Source organism: Ambystoma mexicanum, chromosome 4p (genome assembly GCF_040938575.1).
Source record: "Ambystoma mexicanum isolate Mex_15411 chromosome 4p, UKY_AmexF1_1, whole genome shotgun sequence".
Taxonomy (NCBI): Eukaryota; Metazoa; Chordata; class Amphibia; order Caudata; family Ambystomatidae; genus Ambystoma; species Ambystoma mexicanum.
The window spans coordinates 1,276,762,073-1,276,783,973 of record NC_090927.1 but is presented as its reverse complement, the minus strand read 5'-3'; the positions used below and the strand labels follow the sequence as shown (position 1 = coordinate 1,276,783,973).

The 21,901-nt window shown below is 43.9% G+C and overlaps 1 long non-coding RNA gene across 1 annotated transcript; it reads left to right on the top strand.

Annotated features, from left to right (window-relative positions):
* Window positions 1-949: 949 nt before the first annotated feature.
* On the top strand, window positions 950-1,515 carry LOC138452681 (uncharacterized). The gene is made up of 3 exons (XR_011260310.1): window positions 950-998; window positions 1,115-1,244; window positions 1,427-1,515. It is a non-coding gene; the product is annotated as an uncharacterized lncRNA (long non-coding RNA).
* Window positions 1,516-21,901: the final 20,386 nt, after the last annotated feature.

Below are 21,901 nucleotides of genomic sequence, written 5' to 3'. Positions count from 1 at the left end.
TCATCCTGTGCCAACCTTGTCTTTCCTGCATATGCCATGGTTCACTCCTATTTGGTATCACTTGTACATATATATATATATATATATATATATATATATATATATATATATATATATATATATATACTGTATCATCATACGCACACCAATTGATGCTGAGCATATTTACTTTGAGTTTTGAAATGCTTGTGTCACTGTCTATTTTGTAAACAACACGCAGCCTACAGTCATCGCGGCAACAAACTGCCTTACTATTCAATCTATAAGAATCTACCAGTATATGGGGGATGTACATCTGTGCCCTCCGTAATCGCAACCAACATCTTCCCTATTCAATATTCCCATTCACTGCCCACACGATAGAAGCTCTGATTCCACCCCACTCCTTTAACGCCATATTACGCTTTGCATAAACTGTTTGGTTACCATGCCAACCCTTGGACCGGCATGGTTCGCGCATGCGCAGGGGAACAGACACTTCTTACCTGCGCCTGCGCTGAGCGTACTTGCGACACAGCTCTGACTGTCTCTGTTCCGACGCCGGCTCTCGCAGCCGACCTCCACAGCCCAAGAAAGCGATCGACTCACTTTTCGGACACATAGGTAAGAGCGCCCTGCAGGCCTTGCCACGAAGGAGCCGGGGGTTTACCGCCCCCGCCACGGAAGCTACCCGTGTCCTAAACTCCTGTCTTCTCACGACGGCACGATCCAACCCAACACGGGCAGGTGCCTTCCGCCCCTTGCTTTCAGAAGTCTCATAGCATCAGATTTTTCTGAATCTCTTTAGAGCGTCTTTTTGATAAACTGTACCCTGGTTTCTCATTTCCAGGGTCCTGCAGCCACATTAAGGCGCGGCAAAATTCAGACCCCATAATCCTGGGAGCCCCACCAATATGTGGACCACCGCCTGATTGCCTTTTACAAGCATCATTCATAAGGTCCTCGGACAACTGAACACAGCCAAGAATCTCCAAACGGCTGCAAGACTGTGCCAACAGGTACTTGTATGTCAACTGTTTTAGTCAAGCATTCCACTACACATTAGTGACTATCATTTATTTACTCATACATATATGCTTTCTGTGTTTTTTTTATATTTTTCCCAATACCCAAGTGCATCCAGCACACCAGTTACCTAGCGGCAGAAATCCCCTCCTACTGCTTGAAGAGGTCCGCCACTCATTTTTCCCAGTCCCCTGGTACCACCAACTGGAAGAAAACACCACTTTCTGATTACTGTCCAGGTCAGTAACCAAGTGCCAGCAAGCCAGTGGACAATGACATATTGTTCACTCACATGGTCTCAATTAGATTTTATTGCATGCCAGTATAACTAGCATCAGATTTTAACCTCCTAGACGAGCTCTACAATATTTTCTGAGCCCATTTCCCTCTTTTTCTTTTCTTTCCTTTGTTTTCCATATAGGGGAGACCAAGTCAAGGCAAATGAAGAAGGCTTTCCGCCGAAACGTCACAGGACTACATCATTTTGAGGGCTTTATTCCCCCATTCCCGCTTCTCAACTCGATCCGTTTTTAGTCGTTGACCAACGACTAGGTCCCTTTCCTTTAGGAGCCAGTAACAAATCTACCCAGTCTCAGAAAGAAAGAAAGTCTTTTCTCTGACACATGGTCTGGACTCCACACATCCCACATAGGTGTTTGCCTTGTGTTTAAATAATACACCATGTTTCGCTGCATCCATTGCACATCTAGGCAAATCATCGATTGTGCATTCATTTGCCTTGTTTGTTAATTTCCCTTAAGCATTTGCTATCTTTTCTTTGTTGCATTTGTTTAATAAGATGACTGTAATTTGATCCTTATGTACACCAGAAAATGAATTAGTTTCATGTTAGACTTAAATGCGGGAAAAAAATTCCCCCTGCATTCACTGACAATGGCTAAATAAAAAGCTACAGTGCACCTTTGAAGGGCTCCAAAGCTCGTTTTTTTTGTATATGTATGACAGTTAGCTTAATGAAATAGCTTTTGCCATACTAAGCATGCTGAATAACTTAGCCTTGACCAAAATGTTTAGGTCAAGAGACTAAAAGTAAGTGGCAGGACGCCATCCCTTTCGTTTCAAGTATCATTAGCTCTTAAGACCTTCCACTTGTTCATGAGCTGACCCTCCAGTTACATAGATAAAGTATTATTTAAGCAGATGAAATGCAAAGGGAAACATTAATAAAAATCTATATGAACTAAAACTGTGAAGAAGTGCTCAGTTGCTTAAATTGACCACATCCCAGTTTCACCATTTAACCAAAGTGTGTGATCCTGGGCAGACCATGTAATCAGACTGTGTCTTATCTGCAGCACTGTAAGTGATTCACTTCAAAGCTTTAATATATCATGCTGTTATTTTTTTTTAAAAGCCTGACTTGCTCCATATATAACAATGCAATTTAGGTATTTTGCACCAGAAAATTATTTGCCACTTGGCTTACTTATGACAACTTATTCTAAAGTCAGTTGCATGGCACCTCCAAGTATCAAAGACTGTTGATGCTCCTTGCGATTTGCTTTCTGTGAAGTAATTTCTGTTGGTGCAATCCATATGCAAATGAGTTGATGTGTATGTATTTTGCCCCACAGCGCCTGGACAGGGCCCTAATAGATGAGTTCCCTGCATCTGTAATGATTCTACCCTTTTTCATTTTTGTTGTGTTAAAATGTGAGATGCCACTAGTAATGTTACCAAAAAAATAGATTGGGGCAGGGGTGGGCGGTTTGTGGGTGCGAATGAGACAACCTGGAATTGCGTGCACTGCATTTGAGGGGAGAGTAGCAGGCGTTTCACCGTGGCTGTCCCCCTCACCACATCTTGCAATGCTGAATACTCCACTTACAGGATAATATAGGGAGGCTTTTCATAAGATGTAACTGTCTTTTTTTTTTTTAAACCTTTATTTTATTTTGCTTGACACTGCATAGAGGGGTCCGTAGGGGGTACATACATCAACTTTTACAAAGATCATACAAAAAACCATGTACTTGCAGTAATATACATCTTCATGACAAAATCATATCGGTGAGATGTAACTGTCTTGTTATTATCACAAAGCGCAGCTCGACATTTCATGAACTGTAACGAGTCGGTAATGGCTTCAGTCGAAGTCTCGTATTTTAATGACAAGTTAAAGTTTATGCAATGCCGAGCTACGCTCCGTTGTGGGTATAGATTAATGACTGTTTATTATTCTGGGAGAAAGCTTTACATCAGCGGCTTCCTCAGAGGCAGCCTCGCGTTTTAATGCAAATCTTTCTCTCAGAATGAACAGTGTTTTTATCTATTACAGCAACGTGCTGCGCAGTGCTCTGCTGCCTATGTCTGTGACAGCTCGGAAGAGTGGCCACTGCTCAGGGGTAATACAGCCAATCAGCGATGAGCCGAAGACAGCCGAAGACTAGGGGATACCGGATCGGTATGGGATACCAAATATTACAGAACAGAGGCATTATAGCCCAAGATGAGTAGTTGGACACATTAACATATAACGGATTTCTAGTAGCAAATTGCTGACTGAAGGATAAACTCTTTTTTATGAAGTGTCTCTTGTACGACCTATGATTTGCATCACCACGGGTTACAATACAAACAAGTCTGCGCCTGTTCACAGTCCTCGTGTAGACCCTGTGATAAAAAAAAAACGTAATAATATTTTAAAAAAGTGTAATAACCAATACAATTAATATATTGCAAATATAATTAAGTAAAAGGTGCTGGCTTTTGGACAAAATTTACAGCAGTAAACTGCAGATTGGTCTGACATAATAAAAACTGAAGAAACATTTCCTTGGTTTATCAGTCTATTGATTTGAACTCTCAACCTACTCCACTAGTAAAAATCATAGACTTGATCTCTGAACCCCGGATGTATAAAGACCAGATATGTTCTAACAGTAAAAGAACTAAGATGAAGAAAAAAGGGAATACATCTGAGAGGAATTCATCCAAAAATCACTAAATTTCTAGTACTCAATGCACAAAGATCTAGAAAAGGGAGTTCTTTGTCTTCAGAACATATAAAACAAGATGATTGATTCAACAAAGAACGTTCTATAGGAGGAATACAAAAACAATGGGAATACAAATAATTGGCCAAATAATGAAGAGGGTGATTTCCTACTCACAATCGATAAGGAACAAGAAGCTACACACGAACATAGGTCCCCTCTGTCCTTAATGTGTGCTATGAACACTTTTATTGACAAAATGATTAATTTTGAAACTATTAGACAAGTAAATGACAGTACTTTATTAAATTGATCAAGAAAACTGTAAATGTTTTCAATGATCCCAGCACTTCGACTTATTCTCTCAAGAGATATTGATTTAGTTGAAATACCTGAAGTGGGAGGAGACAGAATAGTAGTCCATTTTAATTTCAGAATTGTGGCACGCTGGTATGGGAACCAATAGATAATCTGAGATTTATGGTATTTGACATGTTTAATTTTTAAATTCAACACAAATACAGAATTTTTTTATCAATAAAATGGGCATTGTTGCCTAAATGAACTAAAAACAGTTCCTGTTACAAATTAAAAGAGACTTTACTACAGTGAATACCAGAACTGTGATGATCTCTGACGGGTATCGCATATTTGGGGGACCAGGAAGATTGGACATGGCTATCATCTGTTCTCTCCAAAAACTAAAAGTGTACTGGAACTGCACATCGTCTCTAACTCTAAATCTGTAAATATTTTATCATGGAATAGTTGTAGCTTCAAGAACATTCTGAACTTCATTAATGAAGAATCTCTTTTTTAAATACCGATATGTTCATTGTAACTGAATCTGTATGTATTGATGGGTACAGAACCTTTAGTAGGGAGGCAAACAAAGGTATTAGAGGACGACGTCTGGAGGTCTGATGACAGCTGTAGATTTAAAATTAGATCTCACACGAGTTTTATTTGACACAGTGAGTGATACTCTCTTGGCTGTTAGCCTACATTCAAAAGGGAAAAAAGTCTCCCCTTGAAATCGTATTGGTGAGTATATGTTTGAATCACGCAAACACTAACACGTCTACTCTATTTAATGAACTTGATGAGATTTTAACTACATGGCTTGGAAATGTCCACGAAAATAATATAATGATAGTGGGAGATTTTAACGTATCCCGTGCAGACAATTGAGTATTTTATTGATACAGCTAAAAAAAGACTATTATTGGAACCTAGAACCAAGTCCAGAGGTGAATCTTGGGTCCATTTTATGGAATCTTGAGAGGGCGGGGGGTAGGGTTATTATTATCAGAGAATATACCACTGCCCACTAAGACAATTTAATGGAAAAGTTTGTTCATGGATTGGCCATGTTTTGTCTCGATTAATTTGCTCATAAGATGCTGTCCCCTCAAAATACATTTTAATGGTTTGGTTGACCATGCTAAAATCAATTTTAAGATTGAATGCTCATTTCCAGTTCTGTCTCAACAACCTATGTTTGCATTCATTACTCAGCACAGGACTTTCATAAGGGGGAACCATGCATTAATTAAGACATTTACAATCACTATAGCTGAATTGTACAATTTTTGATAACCTTCATAATTGCGTACATATGTTTAAATCCGATCTATTCCGTGATATAATGTACCACTATGTGGCTAAAATAATGGGAAATGGAGTTTGTACGAATATTAACTATCAAACTCATGTATACAAAAGATAGTCAAAGCTAAAGAAAGGGAAAGAAACCTTATTAGGCAAGTGAGGAGGGAATATTTACTTGATGGCACCACCCACTTGCTTTTTAAGAAAATGATAATGTTTATTTATATAGCGCCTATACAAAGGCAAGTGTTTCAAAGCACTCAGGGGGGAGGGAACCCGGGGAAAAACAACAGTTGCTCAGAGCCCTTGAATTTCTGAGACGATAATGGTCTGCACAGGCAGAGTAAGTGAATATGATACATTTAACAGTTTAGATACAGCAAATAGGCATGACGGCGATTCTGCGTTTTCTTTTCAAGTGCACATCAAGGGGTGAAGACAGACAGAGCGATCTTCAGGCAGGGCTGTATACAGATTGGGCACATGCGGGAAGGGCAAGGGATTGGCAGGGGACCAAGTGCACCCAATCGGTAGAGACTGGTGAAGTGCTGAGAAACAAGCAATCAAGGTTTTATTACAAGTGCGGTGGGGGAACTGGGGGATGCAGGGCACTGAGGCAAGCATTTCTCAAGAATATCGGAATTTCAGTAAATAAATGAAAACTGCTCTCTCCATGGCTGACAGATGATGCTCTATTTCCTGAAAAGGAAATATGCATCTTCTTTTTGGGGAATCATGAATAGTTTGTTCAAAGATACCTGTCCTACTCACGCAATTGAGAAATCAGTATGGGCTTCCTATTGTAAGAAACACATGCACCAATTGAAGAAGGGGAATCGACTTGAAACTTTAAAAGAACTAAATTAAAATGAAGGAAAGGTGGTTTCCCCTTGACTGACATCTCAGAAGTGATTTATTTATTTAATGCATTTGTATAATGCGCACGCAAGCCCTCAGGCATCAGGGCGCTGGTTGCCAAAATAAAAGCATCTAAAGTGCTGGGAACTGAGCAACTGGCCCCTATAACCATCACATTTAACGCTGTTCTATGGTCACAGATTTTTGAAAAACTCTTTGTGGATATTATTAGGAGAGATTGACTTCCCCCTTCTTGGCACTTGTCCTATGTTATACCTCTTTATAAAAAAGGTGACAGAAAAAACCCCGTCAATTATGGTCCCATTGCCATAACGGATTCCTCGAGCAAGGTCCTAGCATCTCTCTTATTGAAAGAATTAGAATTCTGGGTGGAGAAGTTAAATCTTCTCACTAAATTCTAAATAGGGTTCAGCAAGAAGATAGATACTCTATCTTAGCTAATTTGCAGGCTTCTGTACAAGATAGCCAAGGAGAAGCTAGCATTGATATGTCCAATGCATTTGACAGAGTCAACAGAGAGAGACTCTAGTCAAAACTAAACAACTGGGGCATTTCTGATGTCCTGCTGAGCCTTATTAGATTCCTATACGAGAAAACACAAGTTATGGTTAGACTAAATTGAGAAAGTTCACTATCAAGAGCCATTAATACATATATTGGTTTGTGACACATGCATCCTTGCCCTGATACCTTTTAATTGATACATAGCAGACATCGTTAAATTATGGGATCTGTGAATTGTTTCATAATACAAATGGACACAATGACCTTGCATTGGCTTGCAGATTATCTGTTTAAATGTATTTTTAAACTCTAATTGGGGTGCAAAGAAATCTGGTAGCCTTTAGTCAATATGCAGTGAATAATAATCTTTTGGTTAATGGCAATTAGTCCAAGATAATGATATATATAAAAAAAAATCCCTAAAACAATGTATTGGATTGGTTTGGTTTGTGGTTGATTGTAAATTAGAAAGTATCATTACTCTGAAATATCAAACATAGTAAGATGAGAAAATACTGTCATTACACCCAATACCATCGCCAATACAAACACATTAAAATCATCATTACAATCACGTCAAAACTACAATTCATGAGACCACCAGGGGGTGCAGACGTAATGCAGCATAAGCCATCAACTGCCTCACGGAGGAAGGAACAATGGTGGGAGAAGCCACTGAATGAGAGTTTTGCAGTGACCTGAACCCAGAATCCACAACACGACTCCTGTCAGCAGGAAAGGGCCAAAGCAGAGCAGCAACAGAACCCTCGGTCCCCCTAAACATTGTCTGGACTGCATTTGGGCACGCTATTAGAAACATCATGGCGAATGCTGCGGCAGCATAGGAGACGGGACTCTGACTCTATGGCACAAGTGAGAGTTCAGAGAACGCTGCTGACACCAGAGCAGTCTTCAGGAGCCCCGGGGTGCCCACCGCACCACACGAGTTAAGGAGGGGGGACAGAGAGGGAAATCTAAAGACCTAAGGGAGACCAGCGAGCTCCAACCTCTGACGCTGTATGCCAGCAAGGCTTTTCCCTTTGCCTCATAAATAAACTGATGGCACCCGAAATTTGGGTTGGTCCCCGGACAAATTTGCAGCGCTGTCGGTGTGTGCCAGAAAGGCCCCCTCCTTATACAGCACTATGACGCAGTAATTAAGGCTGCCGACAAGTGAAAAGTATCAAAGTCAGCATAAATGGACTAAAACATTCAGTGGTTAAACCATAGCCGCACAAGAGCACGGCCAATCCTGCAAAGCAGAGGCAAATAGTAACGCACCCAGTGGCTTTGCATAAGAAGGAGCCCCCATTGGAGTAAGGCAGCCATACGAACAGACCTTTTAACACCTCACTACCTCCCTGCTAGTACCTCTGGGTGGTGGCCGAGTGTTGTGAGGCACTTGTTAACAGCTACAAAATAGGCGACGACATAGAAATAGGTATAACAAGCACGTCAGGTGGCAGTGGTCATTCAGCGAGCTGACTAACAACATAGTAAATACAGCACAAGCCCACTCTCTGGCAGGAGTACAAAGGAGGCTGCAACCAGCTGCAGCCTGGACCCTTATACCAAGCTCAGAGTCCAGAGCCTCCGGCATACATCACCAATCATGGAGGCAGAAAATGCAGAAGACCAGTCCGACATCCCAGGTGCAGATAATGACAGCACACCAAGGCAGACATCAGACTTTTGCTAGGAGAGGTCAGATCCATTAAGTCTACCTTGACCATGAAAGTCACTGATCTGCAGTCCAAAATGGTGAAAGTCGAGGGCCGCGTAGAAACCCTTGAAAACAACCAGCTAACAGGAGACATAACAGTCATGAACATCGAGGCCCGGTTCCAGGAATTAGAGCAGAAGGAAAGAGAGTCAGTGCTGAAGATGGGTTGACCTGAAAAACAGGGAACAACGATTAAACCTACGCATAATGGGTCTTAGTGAGAAACCTGGTGAGTGCTCTTCCTCCCAGGAGAAGTGAGTGAAGGCATTAATCGCTTGGCTGTTTGACCCAGCAACGCCGGTTGACTATGAGTTTGATCAAATCCATAGGGCGCGTGGCCCGGCTAACGGTCCGAGATCGATTCTAGCGAAGTGCCACTATTTCAAGCAAAAGAAGGACATCAAACAAAGGGCAAGAGAGAAAGAACCCATTGAATTCGAAGGATCTAGCATCAAAATCTTTCAAGACCTCTCAGCAACCACGCTCTTTAAGCGAAGGGGCTGCTGCCCGCATACAACCTGGCTGCAAGAACAGGATGTGCGTTAATGATGGGGGTTCCCTTTTTCGTTAAACTTTGAATATCGTGGAGAAGTGTACTGTGTCACATCAGAGGAAGAAGCTCAAGGAGTCTTAGAAAGTCTGAGGTCAAGCACACAGGGCATGAGCCAGAGCGGAACTGGAAAGATTAGAGGCCACACAGATGATGCAGCAGCCTCCTCGCCACGTAGGTGCTTTAACACCCAGTGAGGACCCATGTCGTCCGGACTGTCAAGGAAATTCTGGTGTGCACTCATCCACTGACATATGCCAGTTGGCCAAAGAGGTAGGCACCGGACCCGATTGGAGAGTGTCAATCTGTTTAAGCGAGGAAGGGCAGTTAGAGTCCGGATGGATGGGTTTGCAAAAATGACTCCCCTGCTCAGATTCGAAGTAGATTTCATGTGTTTGGTTTATGAGGTTTTAGTTCATGGGAGTGGTTTGTCTCAACCATTTCAGCAAAGGGTTGTTCAGCGATTTATCAGCTTTGGTAAGGGGCCTCTGTAGTGTGGCACTTACTACTTAAGGGTGTCTCATCAAAAGCGAGGCATCAATTGAGGCTCCTCTCATTAAGGGGGTGGGTTGGGAAGGGGGGCATACACATCGGATAGGGGGAAATGTTCATCTCAACGCACCAAAATCAAGACAGAAACATCAATGTAACTACACACTTTCAGTAGAGTGTTCGTCCTTCTGCAGAAACACTGGGTTAACAGTTCACCAGACAAAGGTTGAGAGAAAACACTGCTTGTGGGGTTATGGTGTCAGTTGATGGGATAAGGTTTGGGTCCCTCAATGCTAAAGGTTTGAATTCTCTGTGGAAGCACTCCAGGTTGATGAGAGAATTCAAACTCTCCAGACTTAATGTGCTGTTTGCCCAGGAAACCGAAATAATGGGGAAGGAATTTAAGGTGGGGTGGAGGAAATGGGAAGGGTCCTATGGGTGTCAGGTCAACATGTGGGATGTATTAACCCACTAATCCAAGCCCTGCAACATCACTGTGTATTGCTGGCAGCAGAAACATCATAATGGCTGCCGGAAAGCATGCTGCTCGCCAGAAATCACCAGAAAGTGCGCAGTGAAAACCTGAAAAATAGGCCACCATCTACTTTTGCCTATGTCAGTGGTAGCACAGGAGACCACTGCCAAAACCCATCATTTGGCTGCTTACAGAGCAAAATCATTGCAAAAGAAACAAGGCTGTTTCAAAAATTTGTTTTTATTTGGTGTAAAATTTGCACAAATCATAGCTCACAAACCACCCAAAAAGATCCAACCTCCTTGTTGGGTGGTCAACATCATTCTCCTTCTAGAATCTACATAAATATAAGGTCCACAGAAGTGTATCTATATCTGAGCAAAGTATACTTTTGAGGATTGCTTGCTGGAAGAAATCTGTCAAAAATGAGTGTAATACCGTTACTCACCTCTACCAGAAGCCGGCGTTTTCAAACCCTTTTGGGTAAAGTTGAAAATGGAACTCAAACTATGCCAAAGAAAGACTTGCTATCAGAAACCTGAGGTGAATACAATTTAAAACTATATTCTGAAAAGGCTTGAAGCAAGAAATTGTTTAATGTATGTGTTAAAAATGTGAGTTATATTATAAGAAAAGACAATTTATAGACATTGGGTTAAGAGTTAAAGTTTCCCACATTGTGTTCAAACGAATTCCACACCTTGTCCCTGGACAAAGGAGACTTCCCATCTGCCATTGGCTAAGAGATTGACAGGCTATTGTGAAAAGAAACTAGCATGGGCACCCTGGCCTGTTGCTCTGAGTAAAGACAATGGAGTCCTTGGGCTGAATAGAAAATGCTAATTCAACAGACTGACAACAAACTGCTGGCAGGAAGGAGAGACATGTGACCTCTGAGTAAGCCCAGACCTTGGAGGCGGAGACAAACCATTGTGTGGATTCAGAAAGCACAGCAAATGTATGTTTTAGAAAAATGCTTATAAAATATTGTTCCGAACTGACAAAAATGTGAAACATTGAGATTGTTAAAAAATGAAAAAATGTGCTCACAGTTTAAGACTAAGCTGGACTTTGTGCGATGTTCTGAGACCAAACCCCGGAATTATTCATATTGTAGCTACTGTGTTTATGCCAGGAACCGGAAAATTACAGAAATGTGCCCAGGTGGGGTGTGAATGCATGTCTAAAAATTGGTGCAGAACTAATATTGAGAAACCCACCAAAAGCGCGAAAAAGTTGTCATTTCTGAACCAAAGCTCTTAGGAAGATGAGAGTTAAACAGAAATGTACCTTAGGAAATCTGTCATGTAATTTATGTAGTATTAACAAGTTGTGTATATTGTAAAAATGTGTTTTATGAAAAATAAGATATGCTGTACAGAGACAATGGGGAGTTTTTTTTCCTAAGCCATAAACATGACACAGGATGACATGATCCTTTCTCCAATCAGGGGACAGGGAATCCTTTAACCTATCAGATCCTTAGAGGGTTGGGCATTGTAGAATCAGCCTCCCCACCCACTTTGGAAATACATAAATAGGGACTGCTGAGGACAGATAGGACACGCACTTTTCCACTACTTAACTGATTTCTTGGCGAAGCACCTTGCAAGAAGATCCAGACCAGATCCAGACAATATCAAGATAGAGACTCTAGAACCAAACTCTAGAACCTTGAAGCCGAGAGGTCTAACCCAAAAGCTGAACTTTTCTCAGCAGGCCTTCAGAATCATTTGCAACCTGATTCTAACCCCTAAACTTCCACGGGGCCTAACCAAACCATTCAACAGCCTGGCTGTGCTGTTTTGCTATTCTAGCCAAGAACCATGTGTTAGAACCTATATCCAGACACAGAAAGCAGAGCTGTATCCAGAACCCATCAGATCTAGTCCAAGACACCGCGCAGACCGCAGTGCAGTGCTGAGAGCAGAACTGAGACCTGTCCCGTGGCGAGAGAATCCTAGCCAAACCCTTGACCAGATCTTTGACGGGGCCCACTCCATTCCAAAGCCATAGGAGTGAGTATGCAGTCTAGAACTGTACATAACCAATCTCTTAGTTTAAGTAATCCCATTCCATCCATTTCAATCTGCCCAGAACTGCATTATAGAACCTCTTTTGTCTATCCTAAATTCTCCTCTCCTCCACAAAATTCTTGATAAATTGTAGCAATAATCATCTATGCGCTGCTATTTTTTCAAGTGTCTTGATGCACAACAATCAGAGCGGAAGGCGCCCTGTTTCTGGTGGTTGTCCCGTTGGGTATTTTGTAGTTTCATAGCCCTTAGTATAAGTCCATATTGATTCCTAATCTGTAAAGCGCAATCTGTCATTTTGAAATCTTTACTTTATTTCTGAAAAATCTACCTTCACAAAAACCTATGTAACTTTTGAACCGCACGTCCTAGAGCCGAAATTTTACTGCCATTTTGAAGCTAAGCTCTTGAGCTTTCTAACAAACCCAAAACATTCCACATGTCAAAATAGCTGTCTCTTGTGTTCAGCTGCTGAAATTTGTTTTCAATCTGATAATCATTCATGAATCATTGCTAGTGTTGACCTGAACCAATCCAAAGTAACTCTCACTTTTCCTGAATCTCATTTAGCGAATTAAAGTCATTTTTAACATTTTTCCCTTTCATTGCCAATCACATTCAAAAGCATTTTTGCCTGTTTTAAATCATACCTATTCTCTCTAAGCTTGGTGGGGGAACTGCGATTGCACTGCATTGTTGATTAATATTCCTGAAACCTGTGGGCCCTCATTTCTACCTCTTTTTTTTATTTTTTATTAATTTATATGGTTAATAAAATCAACCTTTCAAATATCAAAAAGTATCACAGTATCAAAACACTACAATTCATGAAAGATTTACAGTTTGTTCATTCACTAAGTTAAAATTTCAAAATTTAGTGCCTCACAATCACGCTAACTAAGGGTGTACACTGAATATTTCATCCAAAAATCGCACAATTGCTATTTTGGTCCTTAGGGCAGTTGCTGAAAAGATACAATGCCATAAGTTCTTATTAATATGTGCATTTTGGTCTTCGAAGAAATTTCCAAAGCATTTTTGTCGAATAGTGGCTAAGTTTGTACAAAACACTAAAGGCTAAGTTTGTACAAAACACTACCTCTTCATATTGCATAATAGTGGGGGGAGTGAGTAGTCACAGGGGAAAGAGTGATCCTATTGTCTTTTGTGGAAATCATATCTAGTTTTGTTTCTGTGTTGCATTTTTCCTGTCTTGCATTTCCTTGAACCCATACAAAGTATTCTCTGCTACCTTATTCTCCTATTCCTACTCCTAACTGATTAAAGAGATTGTTGATATTGTAATATTACCCATTTCTGATCACTGTTCATATTCATAAGTGTGCTATTCAGATATTATTCCTATTCATAAATGTGTGATACATATATTGTTCAATTCTTCCAATAAACCTTTTAATTTGCAAAACAAACCTACTTCTCTGCTCAGTGAGGTCGGGTAGATTCAAAGAGAGGGGCGTTATATAAGGGTTCATCATCCAGATTTAAAGAACTTTGACATAGAAATATATGAATAAGGGCTTCCATTGGGCATCCCATAATAGGCATTGACTTAGTTGGAGTGCTGGATTGAAGTCACTTACAAATTGGGGGCTCGTCTGGGATTTCTGGATTAGGTCTACCACTTGTGCAGCTTAATACAGTGTGCTAACTAATAGGATACATAAATCCTGTTGGGCTACCACACTGTGTTACACTGTAAAAGCACCCCTCAAAAAGGAACACTCTCAGGAAACGGTCTGTTTTGCAAAATAAAAACAAAAACTTCTGTAAGTCAGGAAGGAAATCAATTTCTAGAATGGTGACATTGGTAGACATCAAGATAGCTAGAGAGCACCTTTTACATAAGATATTTGTGAGAGGTGAATGGACTGAGCAGGACCAGAATGTGTGGTTGCAGGCAATCACACAACAGATCACTGTATCTGGGTTAGATGTCTGGAGAGATCAGGGTCCCTTACATGTGGCCCTGAGTGAACTATGTATGGCACCTAAGGCCAAGGATGAGCACAATAAGATTGCCAGGGTAGCGACATACCTATATTTGTCTATGGGAGCCATACAGGACAAATGTGTTGAAGGCCAAGATCTGGCAAGTAGGCAACTGATGGCATTAGAGAAGGCCCACTCTGATCTAGAATCTTCTGAGCAGAGGCTGCAGAGGAGCCAGGAGTCAGAAAACAAAAGTAGGCAGTATCTAGTTAAAATCAAAGTGGATATGTGTATCCTGCAACAGGAAAAGGCAGACCAGGATACCAGAATTCTGGCCTTGCAGAAGGAGTATCAAGAAGGTTTGGACTCCCTACTGCAGAGCCAGAAAAAGCTGGAGCAACAACTGGATTTCAATAGGGCATGCTCAGAGCAGGTAGTTAACCTGCAATGCCACCTAGATAGAGAGAAGGCAGAAAGCAATACATTATTTCTGAAAGACCTGGACACCCAGGCAGAATTTGAGGAAGAGCGCCAGAAAGCTGGTGCCCTTCAAAGACAGGGGGACGACCTGGTGGCGCAGAGGCAGGCTCTTGCTCAGGAAAGGGATACCTTAGGCCAGGAAGTCTGTAACTTAAAAGGGAAGCTGGAAGAAAATCACCTGGCCCTCCAGGGACTGGGTGACCTCCAAAAAGAGCATCAAAACTTGTTAGAGCACACCAGGAGGGTGGAATATGCTCTGGAAAGAAAGGAACAGGCCAGTAGGGACGGGACTCAGGAGGTAACCCTCCTGCAGCAAAGACTGGCCCAGTACTCCAAGACAAACCAGGAGGCACAGAGAGAAAATGAGGCTCTCTGTCAGCACATTGATAAGCTCCAGCGACAGGTAGCCATGCAAGAGAGACTGATAGAGTCTAGTAAGGCCTTGATTGAGGAACTGAAAGCCCAGGCTCTTGCATGGCAACAGGGAGCAGGGGCTGATAGAGATGAGGTTCGCTGGGAAAGGGAAACACCTGAGCATAACCTCAGGAGCCCTAGTACCAAAGGCCTTCATCTCTCCCAGTCCCTGGACTCTGCCAACCCCATGTCCCGTGGCACACATGAGCCCAGGGCCACGGGGATAGCAGATTACTATCCTGTCATAAGTATGGGGCTCATAGGCCACTACCTCCCAGGAATGGATTGGCGGGCATCCGGGTATGGGCACCCAAGTACAGTGCAATTTAGTGGGGAACCCCAGGAGAGTAGGCCCACTAAAGGCATCCTGAAAACCTCTGCCCAGATAGGACAGTGGGGGGGGGTACCCATGAAATCCTGGGAGCAAGGAGGAATCAGAAGACTCCTCTGAGTGTCCCAGGACACAGGAGACTAGGTCCCCACATTCTGCCAGCCATTCCTAGGCTCGTAGAATCCGGGAAAACCTGGAAGATCAGACGGGCACCTCTGGGAGCAGTGCCTCTGAGTCAGAGGATGAATGGACCAGGGTTACCCGAACCAAGAAGGCCAATAAGGCAAAAAGGGCCTTGCTTAAGGACCCCTTAAAACAGATTAAGGCAATAAGGAGTGTCATCACGCCTTATCACAAGAACGCCAAGTATTCTGTGTGGGAACACTTAGAGCTCTTTGAGCAAATGATGGTGACTTTCCATTTGAAATACAGCAGCAGCTGCATTCAGTACGTAAAATGGACATTCTCCCCAGAATACTCCAGTTTCTTTGCGGGGCTGGAGGACCAAAATCATTCAAGATGGTCCACATATAGGGTGGCCATCCTAAAGCATTTTTCTGTTCACAGAAATCCTCAAGAGGCTCGCAAGGCAGCCTACAATTTACAATGTGGGGAGGATCAGGCCCCACAAGAATTTGTGCAGGAGTTGAAGCGTGCCTTTGCGCAGACTACCAAAAGGGTGCGCACAGACAGTAAAGAATTTGTTAATATGTTTTTCCATGCCATACCCAAATACATCCTGACCCAGCTAGTGAGAGATTTTCATGAGAAAAGGTCACTGGACTGGGTCATTGAACAGGCCACCCAAATCTATGAGGTGCAGAAGCCCATAGAAAATAAAAATAATGCTCAGAAAAGCCCCAAAATGACCAGCACCCCTGCCGCTGCTAAGGTGTCAGAGGTAAAGTTTGCCCCCATTTTAGATTTGCAGAATGGGGGGCCTAAAAACCTGCCTGCACAGAATAATTCCAAGCCCAGAAGGCCCTCAGGCCAGTCACAGACAGGGAGCCAAGTAGGTAGTCCCACAAATGGGGTCCCTCACTCCCCTGACTATGTTAGTCCCCGCTACAAGGGAACCGACCCATCCTGGGTTATGTGTGGACTCCTCCAGCCCAAGGGGGGGGGATCCAACCAAGCACCTAACCCAGGTAACCTCCCTCCTAACTTCACCCAGGAGGGCAGAAATTCCCCAAATCCTGGGCAAAACTTTTTCCCCAGGTACCCACAGAACTTCCAACCCCAAAATCATCCATCCTTCTTTCCCCACTTTCCTGAGCCCAGACAACCTACTCCGGGAGAGGGGAGGCCAAGGGTGGAGGGGTACCCAAATCTTCCCAACCCGGGGAACTACCAGAAAAGGGATAGTTACCCTTCCCGGGATCAGCCCAGGGGAGAAAACAGAACCCTGTATCAGCCTGAGCGGGTTTCACAGTTAGAGCGCCAGGTCCAAAACATGGCACAGGATCTGGGTCGCATGCTGAGGGCTCAGCAGAACCCTCAGATGAGCATGCCGGCACAGAATGCCCCAAACTCTGGACCTGGTGCTCCAGAACAATGACAGGGGCAGCACCCCGATAACTCACCAGTTCCCAGGGATGAGGCACAAGGGGAAGGGGGGTATAAAGCCTTGGAGGAAGCTTCCTTCCCCACTTGTAAACAGCCCCTGGAAATCCAGGAACCGGAAACAAAATATCCTGCCCCTGAAAGTCTGCCACCCAAGGAGCAGAGTGGGGGTAGGAAAAACAAAGGACCCAAACAGACCCACTTTGAGGAGGAGGTACAGGTCTTCCAATTTTAAGGAGAGGGATCCTCAGAGGATCCTGGGAAAAGGATCTTCTCCTTCAGAGATGGAGGAACTCCTCCCAAAGAAAATTGGGTCCCAAGTGATTCACATCCATACTGGTTAGATGTGGGGACTGAGCTAGCGCCGCCCATCATCCAATCCCAGAACCAACAACATCAAAATCCCCTGGTTCAAACCCATCCTGGTGACTGCCTCCAAAAAGGGGGGCGGCCCAGAACCGGAACCAGGGGAACTCAGAACTTCTCCTATCTCCAGTTGCCAACTTTTTCTTTCAGATTCCCAAGACTCCCCACAGAATTCTGCCCAAATCTCTTCTCTCTCCATGTCCAAAACCAGAAAATTAGCCCACCAGTTGTCCAAAAATGTGCATTATCTGTGCCCCCTTGCGGAGAAGGAGGGAAGATACTATGCCCCGGTTCAAGTACAGGGGCAGGGTTCAATTTTGGCACTGGTGGACACTGGATCCCAAGCTACCCTTCTGTCCAAAAAGGCCTTTGATTAACTAAATTCAGGAAGGGGGGAGGAATACCAAATTCCTCTCACCTCTCTTCCTGGACAACTTCAAAACTTTGACGGGAAGGAAATTCCCGTCGAGGGGACTGCAGATTTGGACATTAAAATTGGGCGACAGAAGGTGAAGCCCCCGGTCATAGTAGTGACTCCAGAGGGCACCTCTTGTTTACTAGGGAAAGACCTCCTGAGAAGGTTGTCACCCCTAATAGTGTAAACAAGGTCCTCTGGACCCAGACTAGCCGACCAATACAATTGAAACAGAGTGTCAACCATGTTAGTTTAAACAGCACATGCCACATGGTTGAACAAAAATCTGACCAAGTAGAATTTCACTTCCAGAACAACCAAATTCCAGACGTGACAGTAATACCAGTAGGACAACAGACTGGTGATGGGGGGTCCTCTCTATTTCTGAAAATCAACCTTCCTTCCAGTTTAAGGTGGTAATCTACACTGGAAGGAAACACTCTGAAATTCTTTACCAATCCACAATCAGACATTCCCACTCCTATAGTCCAGAAAGATGAGAAATCCGCTCAGAGCCTGGCTGATGTTCAGCAAATTGGAGAGCAGTTGTTCATCCCAATTCAGTTAAATGAAGGGAAGGACTCTGTTCTCGCCCAAGTGTGTGTGAACAACAGTAAGAGCTTCATCAGCGAAGTCATGTTCTGCCAACTCCCAAAAGATCCAGCCATTCCCACATTTAGACTCATAGACAAATGGGAAATGGATCTGGAAGCACCCAATTCCAAACATCTCCTGCCAAGCAGGTGTATGCTCAAAATCTCCATAGGCAACAAGAGCAAAGTCCATAATTGTTGGGTTGTGCGAGACGTCACTGCCGCCTTTTACTTAGGCAGTGACATTCTCAATCGCTTTGCCATTAGTTTGGACCTAATAAACCTCAAAGCTTGGTCCCGATTAGCGAATAATCCCATGGGCTTTGATGACCCAGAGAAAGCATTTAGGTCAGCTCAACTGCTGCCTTATGCAGTTGAAATTCAGATTGGAGAGGAAGTCACCATCCCAGAAAGGACCCGACAATTCTCCCTGGAAGTGAAAGTTAAAAGAGGACAGAAATTGAAAAACCCCGATGCTTATATGCATCTAAATGCTTCTCTCCAACAGCAAGGGTTGGGGGTAAACCCAACACCATTAGTCAATATAGAACATGACACCATTCCAATAGAGGTGGATAACAGCGACTTAAAGAGTATCACTCTAGCCGCAGGCACCATTATTGGAATGGCGGTTGATGACTGACATTTTTCCATTGATTTAGGAAATGAACTGTTAGGACCGATCCCCAAGGACTGTTTTTACAGTGACAGTGATGACAACACAACACCAGACAGGATCTTTACCCGGCATGGGGGGAACTTCCTGGTGTACACTTCCTGCCCTTATGGTAAGGAAGATGTGACTTGTGACTTCAGGAGGGATGAGGTTATTTTCCAGGTCCATGAGGGCTGCCTTTCCCACCTGAAGCCACCAGTCCAAATCAGCACTTTGACCAGGGACTTCTCCACCCAACTGGAGGAGGCTGCTGAGATAGCGAAACCAGAAGTCTTTCCAGGCTTCAGGCAGATGGATGAAGAGAGAGTCAACCTGGCTGATGCCTGTGAGACTCTGGAGCAGAAGCAGAAGTTGAAACAGGTTTTCTTGGATTTTCAAGATCTCTTTGCGGTGGACTCATATGATTGTGGTCGCACCAACATCCACACAACAACAATTCCCACCGACCCGGGTATTACTCCAGTGTTTGTGAAGCAATATCGCTTGCCTCTCGCATCAATGGAGTCTCTTACTGAAATAATTAAGAACCTTGAGTCCCGTGAGATAATCCGTCCAGTCCACAGCACCTTCAATAATCCGGTGCTGGGGATATTGAAGCCAAACGGCCAGTGGAGACTCTGCGCCGACCTTAGGGAGCTCAACAAATGGGTCCATACTTCCGATGGCCTCTTCCCTACATTGACCAAGGGCTGGCCCAGATCCAGGGATCACAGGTATTCACTGCAATAGACCTGACCAATGGATACTGGACTGTACCTGACAGTAGGGAGGACCAATACAAGCTGGCTTTTACCTTTCGGGGCCAGCAGTACACATGGACCCAGACTCCCTTCGGATACCTCAACTCCGGCAATGAGTTCAACATTTTTCAACATAAGGCCATGCTCGACCTGGGTGAAAGGGGTAACCTGGTTTATGTAGATGATGTCCTCATCAAAAGCTCAACTGTGGAGGAACACATAGCGGAGATCCGTTATGTTCTGACACAGTTGAGGGCCGCCGGAGCAAAACTTTCCTTTCAGAAAGCACAGTGGTGTAGAACCCGTGTTAATTTCTTGGGGCATGAGATTACTCTTCAGGGTCTCTGACCCCAGGAAAAGAAAGTGGAAGCCCTTCAGAAACTAAAAGACCCCACAACTCTGCGGGAATTAAGGAGCCTCCTTGGACTGACTAATTACAGCAGAAAGTTAATTGAGGGCTACACAGAGATCACCAGACCCCTGATTCATCTTTTGAAGGGGGGGGGGGTTAAGTGGGAATGGGGTCCAGAACAAGCCGAGGCAGTAAGACAACACAAAAGAAGCCTCTCACAAGCGCCTTGCCTAGCTTACCCTGTCAGAAACAAGGAGCTCTTCTTGGAGACAGGGTTCTCTAATACATGCTTGACTGCAGTATTTTTTTTATTTTTTATTTTATTTTATTTTGAAAACAACTAAACACTACCAACCAAACTTGCAGCATTATTTACATCAGACTCGTGAACATCAATTAACGCACATTACTGCTCCCTAAATCCCCCCGCCCCTCAAGAGCTTATTTGCGTTTCTCGTTCTGTATCCGCTGCGTGTGGCTGGGTATCGCTTCCTTCCGAAGCTGCAGAATCCACTACTGTGCCAAACAGTCCTGTTATTAACATTCTCCAAGCCATCAGGTTACCCACTTCTTCTTCCCCGCACTTGCTACATGCCTCCTGCCACACCACCGTTTGAGCCTCCGCCCATTTTTGCAAGTCCCGCCACCATACCTCAACCCGTGGCTTGTGGCACTGCTTCCAGCCCATGGCAATCCTTCTTTTAGCAAGCACATATGCCAGGTCCCTCAGTTTCCCAAGATGTTTAGTATTCCGTGGTCTGGGAAACCCTCCCAACAGGCAGGCCCAGGCCGTATCTATGTTGAGCGTGACCCCTTTATCCGCTAGTTTCTGTGCCACTTCCCCCCAAAAAGCTTCAATCACTGGGCAAGACCAGAACATGTGTATCATATCAGCATCTTCTTCATTGCATTTTGGGCATGCTTGTCTTCCTGCGTTTGCAAACTTAGATATTCTCTTCGGGGTCATATAGGCTCTATGCGTTATGTATAACTGTATCTGCTGCAATCTGGTATTTCTGGACACCTTCTTGTGGTATCCTATAGCACGTTCCCACATTCCATCGGTCATCTGTGCCCCCACCTCCGCTTCCCAGTCCAGCCTCAAATGAGTCAAATCCTTCCCCACCCGGGTCATCACCATCTCATACAGTCTAGAGATCTCGTGCCCTCCTTCTGATATGTCATATATTGTTCCCATTGGGACATCTGGCTCCTCCGCCAGTACAGTCTCTCGCCAGGTTTTGCGAATAGTCTGCACTAGCCTGAGATACGTGACATATTGGCCTCCATGCAAACCTGTCTCTTCTCCCAGTTCTTCGAAATCTTTAATAATCCCTTCTTGCCATACATCTCCCAATGTGACCAGCCCAACCGATTCCCAATAGGTCCTGATTATCATCCTGAGTTGGTTGTCTCCCCCAGCTAAGGCGACTAGTGGCACCTGTGGGGAACACGGGCACGGGTTCTCCATCAGTTGGCATACTCTGTGCCACATCTTCCACCCAAGCAACAGCATACCCAGGCGTTCTTTCATTTCGAGTCTAGGCACCCAGATAATCTCCTTTAGGTAAAACGGGGTGCAGTCCTACCCAAACAGCCTAGATTCAGGAGTTTCTTCATCAGAGAGCCATTTGGTTACATATTGCAACTGACTAGCTACATAATAGGCCTCAAAATTCGGCAGCTTAATGCCCCCTCTATCATGGAAGTTCTGTAGCTTCCATAGCGCCACTCTATTGCGAGTGCCGTGCCATAGGAAGTCCCTGCACATGCTGTTCAGTTTTACAAA